This window comes from Crinia signifera, chromosome 7, assembly GCF_055691185.1.
Source record: "Crinia signifera chromosome 7, ASM5569118v1, whole genome shotgun sequence".
NCBI lineage: Eukaryota > Metazoa > Chordata > Amphibia > Anura > Myobatrachidae > Crinia > Crinia signifera.
In genome coordinates, this window is record NC_139223.1 from 163,389,337 (window position 1) to 163,400,644 (window position 11,308).

At 47.6% G+C, this 11,308-nt stretch overlaps 1 long non-coding RNA gene across 1 annotated transcript; it reads right to left on the bottom strand.

The window, feature by feature from the left end:
* Nucleotides 1-7,234: 7,234 nt before the first annotated feature.
* On the bottom strand, nucleotides 7,235-8,431 carry LOC146019582 (uncharacterized). The gene is made up of 2 exons (XR_014450614.1): nucleotides 8,350-8,431; nucleotides 7,235-7,412 (listed from the first exon to the last, which is right to left on the bottom strand). It is a non-coding gene; the product is annotated as an uncharacterized LOC146019582 (long non-coding RNA).
* Nucleotides 8,432-11,308: the final 2,877 nt, after the last annotated feature.

Sequence of the window (11,308 nt, forward strand, 5' to 3'; positions counted from 1 at the left end):
TGCACACACACACATACAGTATGACCCGCACCAAATAATGTTTTGGGAATATATCCCTGTGGATGGATTTTTTCAAAAAAGAAGAAACTTTTTATAAATATTGTTTCTCTTGGTTTTAGGGTGCTCTCAACTGATTTAGCGTTAGATTTGTTCAGAGAAAGAAGGAAAGAAATCAGTTTTCACTGGGATGCACTCCTCATCCACATTGTCCCATGGGACATAAAAATTAGTACATGTTCTTTATTGGTATGCAATTAAAGGTAAAAGGCCATCATTTATTATTCCATTTGGTCAATTTTATTAATTGTCTGGTGACCTGGTATAACGAGTCCCTGTGGCAGGGATATTGATAGCGAAGTATTAAAATAAAGTAATGAATATAGATAAGAAAAGAAAAATAAGAAGATTAAAATCTGTAAACTGTTGTTTTAATCAGGTTTGCTCTGATAGTTTGGTGATAACTATCAGTGGTATTGTACCATTGAGTACTAGTGTGGTCAGGGGTATATAGTCACTGAATGTGTGGGTTTATATGTATTCGCAACTATTGTTGTTGCTAAAGGACACTGTTGCCTTCAGAAGTAAATATTCTACACTTGTAACAGTAGCTACTATGCAATTCATGAGAACACTGCTATTTATTTCCCCGTCAAGAATATTGCGGCTACAGAAACGGGCTACAGTACATGTGTGCCTGCTGAGTCTGTATGAATATATAATTACCGCTATGAGGGTTTAATACTATAGTTTCCGCTACTGATGTGGAGATAGCATTGCCAATGTGCATGCAGGGTATCTGTATCAGACCATAAGGTGTGCTTTCATATATATGTGACTTTAAAACACTGATTGTGCTGGTATAGCTGGTTTTAAATATTGCGCTATTATGGCTTTAGTCCACCTATATTATTGCACCTTATAGCAAGCACTGTTTAATGGTTATGCTTTGATGCATATATCGACAATGTGGGATGCCTGATTATGCACATTCACAGTATGTCATCTATTATATATGCATCTGCAGGCTAGCTGATAAGACAGATAAAGTAGTAGGTATAATCCAATAATCGCACCGTTTGGGAGTGTTCCCGCAGTGTTAATTGCGTGTATCTGCGTATACGCTCTGCATATCACTCAAATATAGTATTTAATCATGGTAATGTTGTCTCCTATTCCATCCGAGATATTGCGGCCACAGAAGCAAGCTTAGTTAGTTAGTGCTGGCTTTCTCTGTGCGTTAAATTACCGCTATAACGGGTGGAGTAATTTACTGTAGTGTGCAGAGGGATTCCCGTTTATTCATACTGCAGGCGGTTTGACATACTACTCATGCATTTTTATAGATATTAGGCCACTCAAAAACACGCAGCTTCCAAACACTGATTTGTACTGATATAGTTACGATAGAAAGAGAGAAAGAAAAGTAGTCTTAGCGGATGCACACCACATTCATATGAGGTATTAAATTGTTATAATGAGTTGTTGATGTGATTTTATATCTTAAGTGGGGAATCCTTTTAATCTTTAATATTATTGGGATTCAGGATACACCCACTGTGGTTGGCGAAATACAAGAGGTTAAAATTGATGTACAACATATATACACATATAGTGACAAAAAAGATAGAAAATAGGTGCCCAATAGGTTTATTAAAATATAGGTAGACCGGGCTGCAGGGTATGGTGCCTGTTATGAGCTGGGGATTCCTTCCCTAAATATACACAGTATTGGAATATACAGTGTGTGACCTATGTATTGCCAAACAAACAAACAAACAAACAGTTTACAGCGATCTGCCAATGCGCATTTCGCTCTCTATAAGCTTTGTCAAGGCTTAGTATAGGTCTATACTAAGCCTTGACAAAGCTTATAGAGAGCGAAATGCGCATTGGCAGATCGCTGTAAACTGTTTGTTTGTTTGTAGCAGTGTTTGCTTTATTAACTGTAAAATATTTACTCAATGTATTGTGGTTAGAGGTAGCGGGATAAGAGAGCGAGTACTAGCTGCAGGCAGCGTGAATAAACACGCTAGCACACGCAGTGTACTAGTGGGAATATACCCCCTGATTGTGAAGGCACAGTATTGCAACGGAGAATCACCACAGATCTCCGGCTGCTAACTGAGCACACACGCTGACACGCGCGGCGAGTACAAAGGGAACAATCCCCGACAGACTTCTGTACTCAAGCCCGCCACCTTACCCGCATATTTAACTTGCCCTAGGTGTATAACTGAGAATTGGGTATGAAGATACACACGGACGCACCCTAAATATCCACGTGTATACTACTGCCATAACGAAATAACAGTGCCTGCTTCATGATACCAGAGCATATGCTATCTTAAGCCACTTAATTGCAGACACCCAGAACTGGCTATATCAGTACAAATCAGTGTTTGGAAGCTGCGTGTTTTTGAGTGGCCTAATATCTATAAAAATGCATGAGTAGTATGTCAAACCGCCTGCAGTATGAATAAACGGGAATCCCTCTGCACACTACAGTAAATTACTCCACCCGTTATAGCGGTAATTTAACGCACAGAGAAAGCCAGCACTAACTAACTAAGCTTGCTTCTGTGGCCGCAATATCTCGGATGGAATAGGAGACAACATTACCATGATTAAATACTGTATTTGAGTGATATGCAGAGCGTATACGCAGATACACGCAATTAACACTGCGGGAACACTCCCAAACGGTGGGATTATTGGATTATACCTACTACTTTATCTGTCTTATCAGCTAGCCTGCAGATGCATATATAATAGATGACATACTGTGAATGTACTAATTTTTATGTCCCATGGGACAATGTGGATGAGGAGTGCATCCCAGTGAAAACTGATTTCTTTCCTTCTTTCTCTGAACAATTCCTTTGAAGTTGGCCTCCTCGTAACTGAACAGTGGTGGTGCGAATTTATGGTTAGTTGGGTGAGAATCTGGCCTTGTACCATGTGCAGGGCCGTAACTAGGGGGGAGCAGAGGGGTCACTTGCCCTTGGCATTGTTTATGGGGAGTCAGTGAGCCGCTCACTAGCCCCTGCCTGCTGGTGCTGCGCAAAGCCACTGCCGGGATCCATGTCATCGTCGGGTGTCTTCCTTTGACTCCATTGCTTCCCACCTGAGGTGGAGCGGGGAAGAGCTGGTAGGCGGAGCAGGGCCGTTTCTACAGGCGGGTGCCGTGACTCCTCCACTGAATGTCACTAGTATCCCCACCGGGCTGACAGCTCCCCCGCGACCTGCTGCCTGCTCCTTCAAGGGGCTGCTCTGGGTGGATTTGCGCACATTGGCCCTTATTCAGATCTGAGCGCAGTACAATTTTTTTCTCAAAACCCCACCCAAATTTAACTCTCTCTGCACATGTTACATCTGCCCCACCTGCAGTTCACATGGTTTTGCCAATTTTCCAAACAAATTTGTACTGCAATCAGATCTGAATAAGGGCCTATGTTCACTCACAAATGCAAATAACGTCTCAAAACCATGTGCACTGCAGGTGGGGCAGATGTAACATGTATAGAGAGAGTTAGATTTAGGGGATATATTTTGTTTCTGTGCAGGGTAAATACTGGCTAAATTATTTTTACACTGCAATATAGATATCAGTTTCAACACACCCCACCCAAATCTAACTCTCTCTGCACATGTTACATCTGCCCCACCTGCAGTGCACATGTTTTTTCCCATTTTGAGAACAAATTTGTACTGCGATCAGGGCAATTATGTAGTGCGGCCACTGGCCATGTTCTGCTGTCAGTGGGCCTGACTTCCGTGGACACTGCAGGATACAGCAGCCACTCGCCAGAGTATAGTATGTCAGCTAGCCAGCAGATTGATGTCCTGCCACTGGGTGTTCACTATGGTCCGCAGACGATGCTGAGCTGCACTGCAAGCTCCCCCAGATCACCTGCTGTTACTCAGGACAACGGAGGTCACATCTACCTGTGAGGGGGGGTGGGGGGTGGAGTGGCACCAAATGACAGCCTTGCTCCGGGCGTCTAGTCTCGGCCCTGCCTGGCACATGCACATTCCATTCTATGCCTCCAATGTTGCATGCACAGTTTGCAGATAAGAACGAGATCTGTCCCTGGTGCCCCCTGGTGCTCGTACTGTGTCATTACATCAGTCTGCAGCCAGATGAGGCAGAGCTGGAGCAAAATGAGACTATTCCCAGAATACGCGTATTACCTCATGTAGCAGTGTATGGGTCATAGGGTCAACACAACGAAGGTCGACATACATTACGCGACCACTAAAGGCTGACAGGGCTCAGGCCGACATAGCTATGGTTGACAGGATCAGAAGGTCAACAGAGACATTATATCAACAATGGGAAAGTCGGCAGTCAAAAGGTCAACATGAGTATTCACCTTTTTTTTTGTCCCGGATTTCAATGTAAATCGGCATGGCCGCTGTGTAAGTGCGCCTGTGTAAGTGCGCCCGTGTAAGTGCGCCCGTGTAAGTGCGCCCGTGTAAGTGCGCCTGTGTAAGTGCGCCTGTGTAAGTGCGCCTGTGTAAGTGCCGCTGTGTAAGTGCGCCCGTGTAAGTGCGCCCGTGTAAGTGCGCCTGTGTAAGTGCGCCCGTGTAAGTGCCGCTGTGTAAGTGCCGCTGTGTAAGTGGGCCCGTGTAAGTGCGCCCGTGTAAGTGCGCCCGTGTAAGTGCGCCCGTGTAAGTGCGCCCGTGTAAGTGCGCCCGTGTAAGTGGGCCCGTGTAAGTGCGCCCGTGTAAGTGCGCCCGTGTAAGTGCCGCTGTGTAAGTGCCGCTGTGTAAGTGCCGCTGTGTAAGTGGGCCCGTGTAAGTGCGCCCGTGTAAGTGCGCCCGTGTAAGTGCGCCCGTGTAAGTGCGCCCGTGTAAGTGCGCCTGTGTAAGTGCGCCTGTGTAAGTGCGCCTGTGTAAGTGCCGCTGTGTAAGTGCGCCCGTGTAAGTGCGCCCGTGTAAGTGCCGCTGTGTAAGTGCCGCTGTGTAAGTGCCGCTGTGTAAGTGCGCCTGTGTAAGTGCGCCTGTGTAAGTGCGCCTGTGTAAGTGAGCCCGTGTAAGTGCGCCCGTGTAAGTGCGCCCGTGTAAGTGCGCCCGTGTAAGTGCGCCCGTGTAAGTGCCGCTGTGTAAGTGCGCCCGTGTAAGTGCGCCCGTGTAAGTGCGCCCGTGTAAGTGCGCCCGTGTAAGTGCGCCCGTGTAAGTGCGCCTGTGTAAGTGCGCCCATGTAAGTGCGCCCGTGTAAGTGCGCCTGTGTAAGTGCGCCCGTGTAAGTGCGCCCGTGTAAGTGCCGCTGTGTAAGTGCGCCTGTGTAAGTGCGCCTGTGTAAGTGAGCCTGTGTAAGTGCGCCCGTGTAAGTGCGCCCGTGTAAATGCGCCCGTGTAAGTGCGCCTGTGTAAGTGCCGCTGTGTAAGTGCGCCCGTGTAAGTGCGCCCGTGTAAGTGCGCCCGTGTAAGTGCGCCTGTGTAAGTGCGCCTGTGTAAGTGCCGCTGTGTAAGTGCGCCTGTGTAAGTGCGCCTGTGTAAGTGCGCCTGTGTAAGTGCGCCTGTGTAAGTGAGCCTGTGTAAGTGCGCCCGTGTAAGTGCGCCCGTGTAAGTGCGCCCGTGTAAGTGCGCCCGTGTAAGTGCGCCCGTGTAAGTGCGCCCGTGTAAGTGCCGCTGTGTAAGTGCGCCTGTGTAAGTGCGCCTGTGTAAGTGCGCCTGTGTAAGTGCGCCCGTGTAAGTGCCGCTGTGTAAGTGCGCCCGTGTAAGTGCGCCCGTGTAAGTGCGCCCGTGTAAGTGCCGCTGTGTAAGTGCGCCTGTGTAAGTGCCGCTGTGTAAGTGCGCCTGTGTAAGTGCGCCCGTGTAAGTGCGCCCGTGTAAGTGCGCCCGTGTAAGTGCGCCCGTGTAAGTGCCGCTGTGTAAGTGCGCCCGTGTAAGTGCGCCCGTGTAAGTGCGCCCGTGTAAGTGCGCCCGTGTAAGTGCGCCCGTGTAAGTGCACCCGTGTAAGTGGGCCTGTGTAAGTGCGCCTGTGTAAGTGCCGCTGTGTAAGTGCGCCTGTGTAAGTGCGCCTGTGTAAGTGCGCCCGTGTAAGTGCGCCTGTGTAAGTGCGCCCGTGTAAGTGCGCCTGTGTAAGTGCACCTGTGTAAGTGGGCCTGTGTAAGTGGGCCTGTGTAAGTGCGCCTGTGTAAGTGCACCTGTGTAAGTGCGCCTGTGTAAGTGCACCGCGTCCCCGGCTCTCTGCGCTCGGCACACTATCCTACTCTCCCACCGCGCCCTAATGGATGGTAGGGTATGAAATACCGCCTGTCGGCACATGTCGGCTCAAAAAAGAACGAAGAAAAAATGTTTTGACTCTCGACCTTCCCATTGTCGACCTAATGCTTGAGTCGACATTTTGACCATGTCGACCTTAGGCATGTCAACATTTTCATGTGTCGGCCTAAGGCCTGTCGACATGCAGTGGTCGATCTTAATTTGCTTGACCCAATGACCTATGTCCGTGTGCACACTAGTACAATCTGCATAAGATCCAGATGCGATTACAATTTAGACTATCTGCATACAATTTACACTATCTGCATTCAATTTAGACTATATAGTGCAGATCTGCACTATATAGACAGGGCAGCCAAGACTTTCTGGTTAAGATATGGGAGCGCGCATCTTGAACGCATCTGGATCGCTTGGGATAAAACCCATACAATCTGCATGAGATCCAGATAAGGGCCCTTATTCTGATCGGTGCGGATATTCCCGCATTCTTACGGTGCGGTCCGCACGCCACGGTGTTTTGCCGCGTGCGGCCATCGTCCGTAGAAACGCCCACGTGTCCTCCGCATTCGGACGGACTCACTCTTTAAGAACAGGGCGTGTTTACGGACGACATACAAACCATGCGTGTGCGGGAGAAACACTCCGATTCGGCACGGTATTACTGAGTATTACAGAGTATGCTCGGAAATACCGCATCCGAACGGGAGCCAAGCGGTGCTACCGCCCGTAAGCGGAGTATTTACGCCAAACAACCCACTATTATGTCAATTCTGCAATACATCACATGACCCACTTATTCAATTACCTATCCTCATAAAAAACAGCTTATTTGGAATTGGAATCAATTAGATGCCAATATATCCTTACAAGCATGCCTAACACATCCATTGCACACATTAACCCTTACAGCAATGTAAGTGCAATGGTTTTTATTACACCCTGTGTAAAAGATTATAAACAATCTACACATATACTGTTTCAAGTGCAAATAAAACCAACAACTGTGAACTTGCATAAAGAATTTATTTTAAATCAACATTAACATAAAAAATAAAATATAAAATATAATAAATCAAAGCAGCAGATCGCGGATGTCCTGCAGGTCTGCTAGAAGGAGCCTTAAATGTTGCTCCGCTCGCAGGACGGCCCCACGCACCCCCTCATCTGCCGGTGTGGTGTCATCTGTGGGCATGTCAAAGGGGCAAAAATTAGTCATGTTATTCATGCATACATTTCACATACTGCGACATAAATTGCACAAATGCTAGGTGACATGTGTGTATATATATATCTATCTATCTATGTAGAGAGATAGAGACACACATAGATAAATAGATATGACACATACATATATACATACATGCTAACTTATTTACTACATACTGTCTTTTTTGGCCTCTACCCTTTACTCTGCAGAAGACATAACAGTCATATTGTTTCTTCTCAGTCACAACCCACCCATGACTAACCAATGACAAGCATGTCATGGCCTCCGTCAATAAGAACTTGTCACAATCTGCTCAGTCTAAGTTCAGTGATGGTTCGTGGCATGGGAGTTATGCAAATGTCAGGAATGCACAGTACACATCCTCAAAATCATAATTCTGTCTAAACCAACCTACAATTCTGTGAGGGCAAAAAAACAATCTGAACTACAGGGGGTGTTTAGGTAGAGGAGGCTCCTGGGACACTGGCAACTTCTGACTCCATTCCAAGGTAGGCCGGCCCATACTCCATTTATAGCATACATCCTATAGTTTAGAAATAACATTCACCAACAATATAGATTCCACTATTTGATGGGTCATAATCAACACTTGCAGCAGGTGAATTTCATCCACAAATGATCCACTCATCCCTTTACTCCAGGATCCTGTTTAACTACTACGGTTATGTGGCAGTCAAAATGGAGCTCCAACCCATCCCACAAACCTGTGTAATTCAGAGGTGTCCTGGATGAAAGGGATGCCTTGGACACCCCATCTAACCCGTACCTGTATCTGTAGCTACCCACTTTGGGGTCTATATGAATAGTATGGGCCAAAAATTTGTTATCACCAGTGCTACATAACAAATACCAGTACAACTACTTCATTAATGATGCATTATGTTAACATACCGATCTGATGGTACTCCGGGGCCTGGCACGCCTCCTCCCCCTCGTCATCAGACTCCTCCGGGGCAACCGTGGCCTCCTCAGCCCCCTCCTCCGCCAGCTCCTCTGCCACAATAACCTCCTCCTCCAACTCCTCCTCCACCTCCTCCACCTCCTCCTCCTCCTCCTCCTCCTCCTCCTCCTCCACCACCACCACCACCACCTCCTCCACCTCCTCCTCCGCCACCAACACCTCCTCCTCCGCAACCAACTCCGCTTCCACATCCTCCTCCACCACCTCCTCACGCACCTCCTCCTCCTCCACCACCATCTCCTCCTCCTCCACCACCATCTCCTCCTCCTCCACTTCCTCCTCCTCCACCCTTGCCGCCACCTCCTCCTCCGGGTCTTGGGCCTCCTCCTGGCCCAGGGCTGCCTCCGCCTCTTCACGGGCCTGTCGGGCTTGGGCTCGTGCTGTGTGGTAGAAAAAAAAATCATGGTCAATGTCGGGTCATTGGGGCACATGTATTAATCCATAACAAGACATACATGGAAGGGTGATAATGATGGCAAACGATGCAGGAAAGTAGCTCCTTACTGTTCATGGATTCCAAATTGTGACATGTAAATTATTATGTGATTGTTAGTAATTTGTTCACACATTACAACCCAGGCATTTATCAATGTGTAACACATATTAGATCTGGCACATTGTATGCATCAGAATCCTCAATGCTATGGCATTACATATAAAAGCCACATGACTGCATGTTAACCAGGAAGAAGCACACATAACAGTCTATGGACTTTTAAACCCATGGACACCCAGTTATCATGAGACACATTTTATTGTTTATATATGCTATGTTGTAAGTGCGAAATTTCATAGCTAAAATACTCACAATCAGCAATTTCGCTCTTGAGTTGCTGGAGCAGCTGGGGCTGTCGCCTGCGGAGGTCCGACCACCGCCTCTCAAGCTGCCCGAGGGACCTCCGCACCCGAGTGCGGGCGTAAATTCGGCGCCCTGCCGCAGCATAGGCCCTCCGCTTATGGCGGTTTGTGATAAACGGCCCCGCACGGCCCAGCCTTGTCTCCATGACGGAGACAAGAACCCTCAGCTCCGCATGTGTGAAGGGTTCTGCCCTTCGTGTCTCCGCCATGTTGACAATGGCATCTATCAACCAATCAGGTGGTGGCATTGGTTGATCACAGTTATTTGTGTTAATAACTTTATTGTTCATCTTTACATGAACAGCGTGTCTGCGCAAACACAAATGGTGACAAATTCGCATGCCTTCAAAACAGTAGTGTTGATGTATGGCAATGAACAAATCTGATATATATAAAACACAGTGTGTATGCACTTAGCAAATCCAATGACGCCTCGCTCCGCCAAGCAACGCGTGCTATAGCTTAGCAACGCCTAGCTGTACTTAGCATTATTTACTCTATGCATCTATGTGTATGCGTACATTTATGTGTAAAAGACACATACACACACTTGCAGGTATCCTGAGACCAGCATTATACACCAGCCCTGCCTGGCTGCCTGCCTGCCTGCCTGCCTGGCTGCCTGCCTGCCTGGCTGCCTGCTCCTTGAAATGTTGAAACATGTGAATAAATTCGAATAGCATATATATATATATATATATATATATATATATATATATATATCTGCAAACAAATCAGACATCAACACATGAAAAAATCCCAAACACATTACAGAATAAATCAATGTACTCACCAGTCATCAGGGATAGTATCAACTACAATAATGAAGATATAACAAACACATAAGATCCCTTGAACAAGGTATAATAATTAGCACCTATATTTAACTTCCCCCAAAACTAAGCACATATGATAAATATCTCCTATTTCTTTGCCATTAGGAGGGCAGGCTGGCTAATTTTCGTGTTGTAACACTGACAACTAACACACTGTACTTATTTGAAGGAGTGATTTTTACAATAATTGGTGTGTTCTGTCAACTCGATAACATGTACCTGAAGTATCTTTGCGCCACAGAGTCCCGCAGCTGGTATCCCCTCCGGCATTCAGGGGCGCGGGATGGGCGCATGGGCGGATCTTGCGGCTCAGATGGTACCTCCCACTCATCAAAGGGTATCTCACGCCGCACAGCAATGTTGTGGAAAAATATACACAGGCCCACGATCCTCGACACCATTTCAGGCGCATATTGTAAGTCACCACCAGTGCGGTGGAGCACTCTAAATCGACCTTTTAAAAGGCCAATTGAGCGCTCCACCACTTGCCTGGTGGCAACATGCGCCCGATTGAATGCCTCCTGTGGGCCCGGTGCTGGGTAGCTGTACGGCGTAAGTAGCCAGGGCGTACATGGGTAACCGGAGTCACCCAGAACCCACGCATCACGGCCTTCCAGCTCTTGGAGTCTTTGCCATATCCCGGTTTGTCGGATGACATGAGAGTCATGGGCACTTCCGGGAAACTTCGAGTTGAAGGCGAGAATCTCCATGGATGGGCCACATACCACCATCACGTTCAGTGAGTGGAACAATTTGCGGTTCCTATATATCTTCTCACTTCGAGATGGAGGCACAAATGGTACATGGGTGCCATCCACAGCCCCTATCACATTAGGGAAGCCAGCAATTTGATGGAAGGCCTGCTGGCTTCTGCGCAGGGTCTCGGTGGCAAATGTCATGGCCATGAAGTGCCCCTTGCGCCTGAACATGGCCGACGTCACACGCCTCAGGATTCGGCAGAAGGCCGGCTGAGATATTCCAGCAAGTACTGCCACTACTTGTTGGAATGATCCTGAGGCGCAGAAATGCAACACCGCCAGCAGCTGTGTGTGAGGCGGAATTGCTGTCGTGATCCCGTGTAGAGGTTCCAGATCGCTCTGAATTAAGGTGAGCAGATCCAGAATTACATGTGGCGGTAACCGGTACCTAGTAAGTACCTCATCATCGGGCATAGCAAACAGAGTCACCCGTGTGC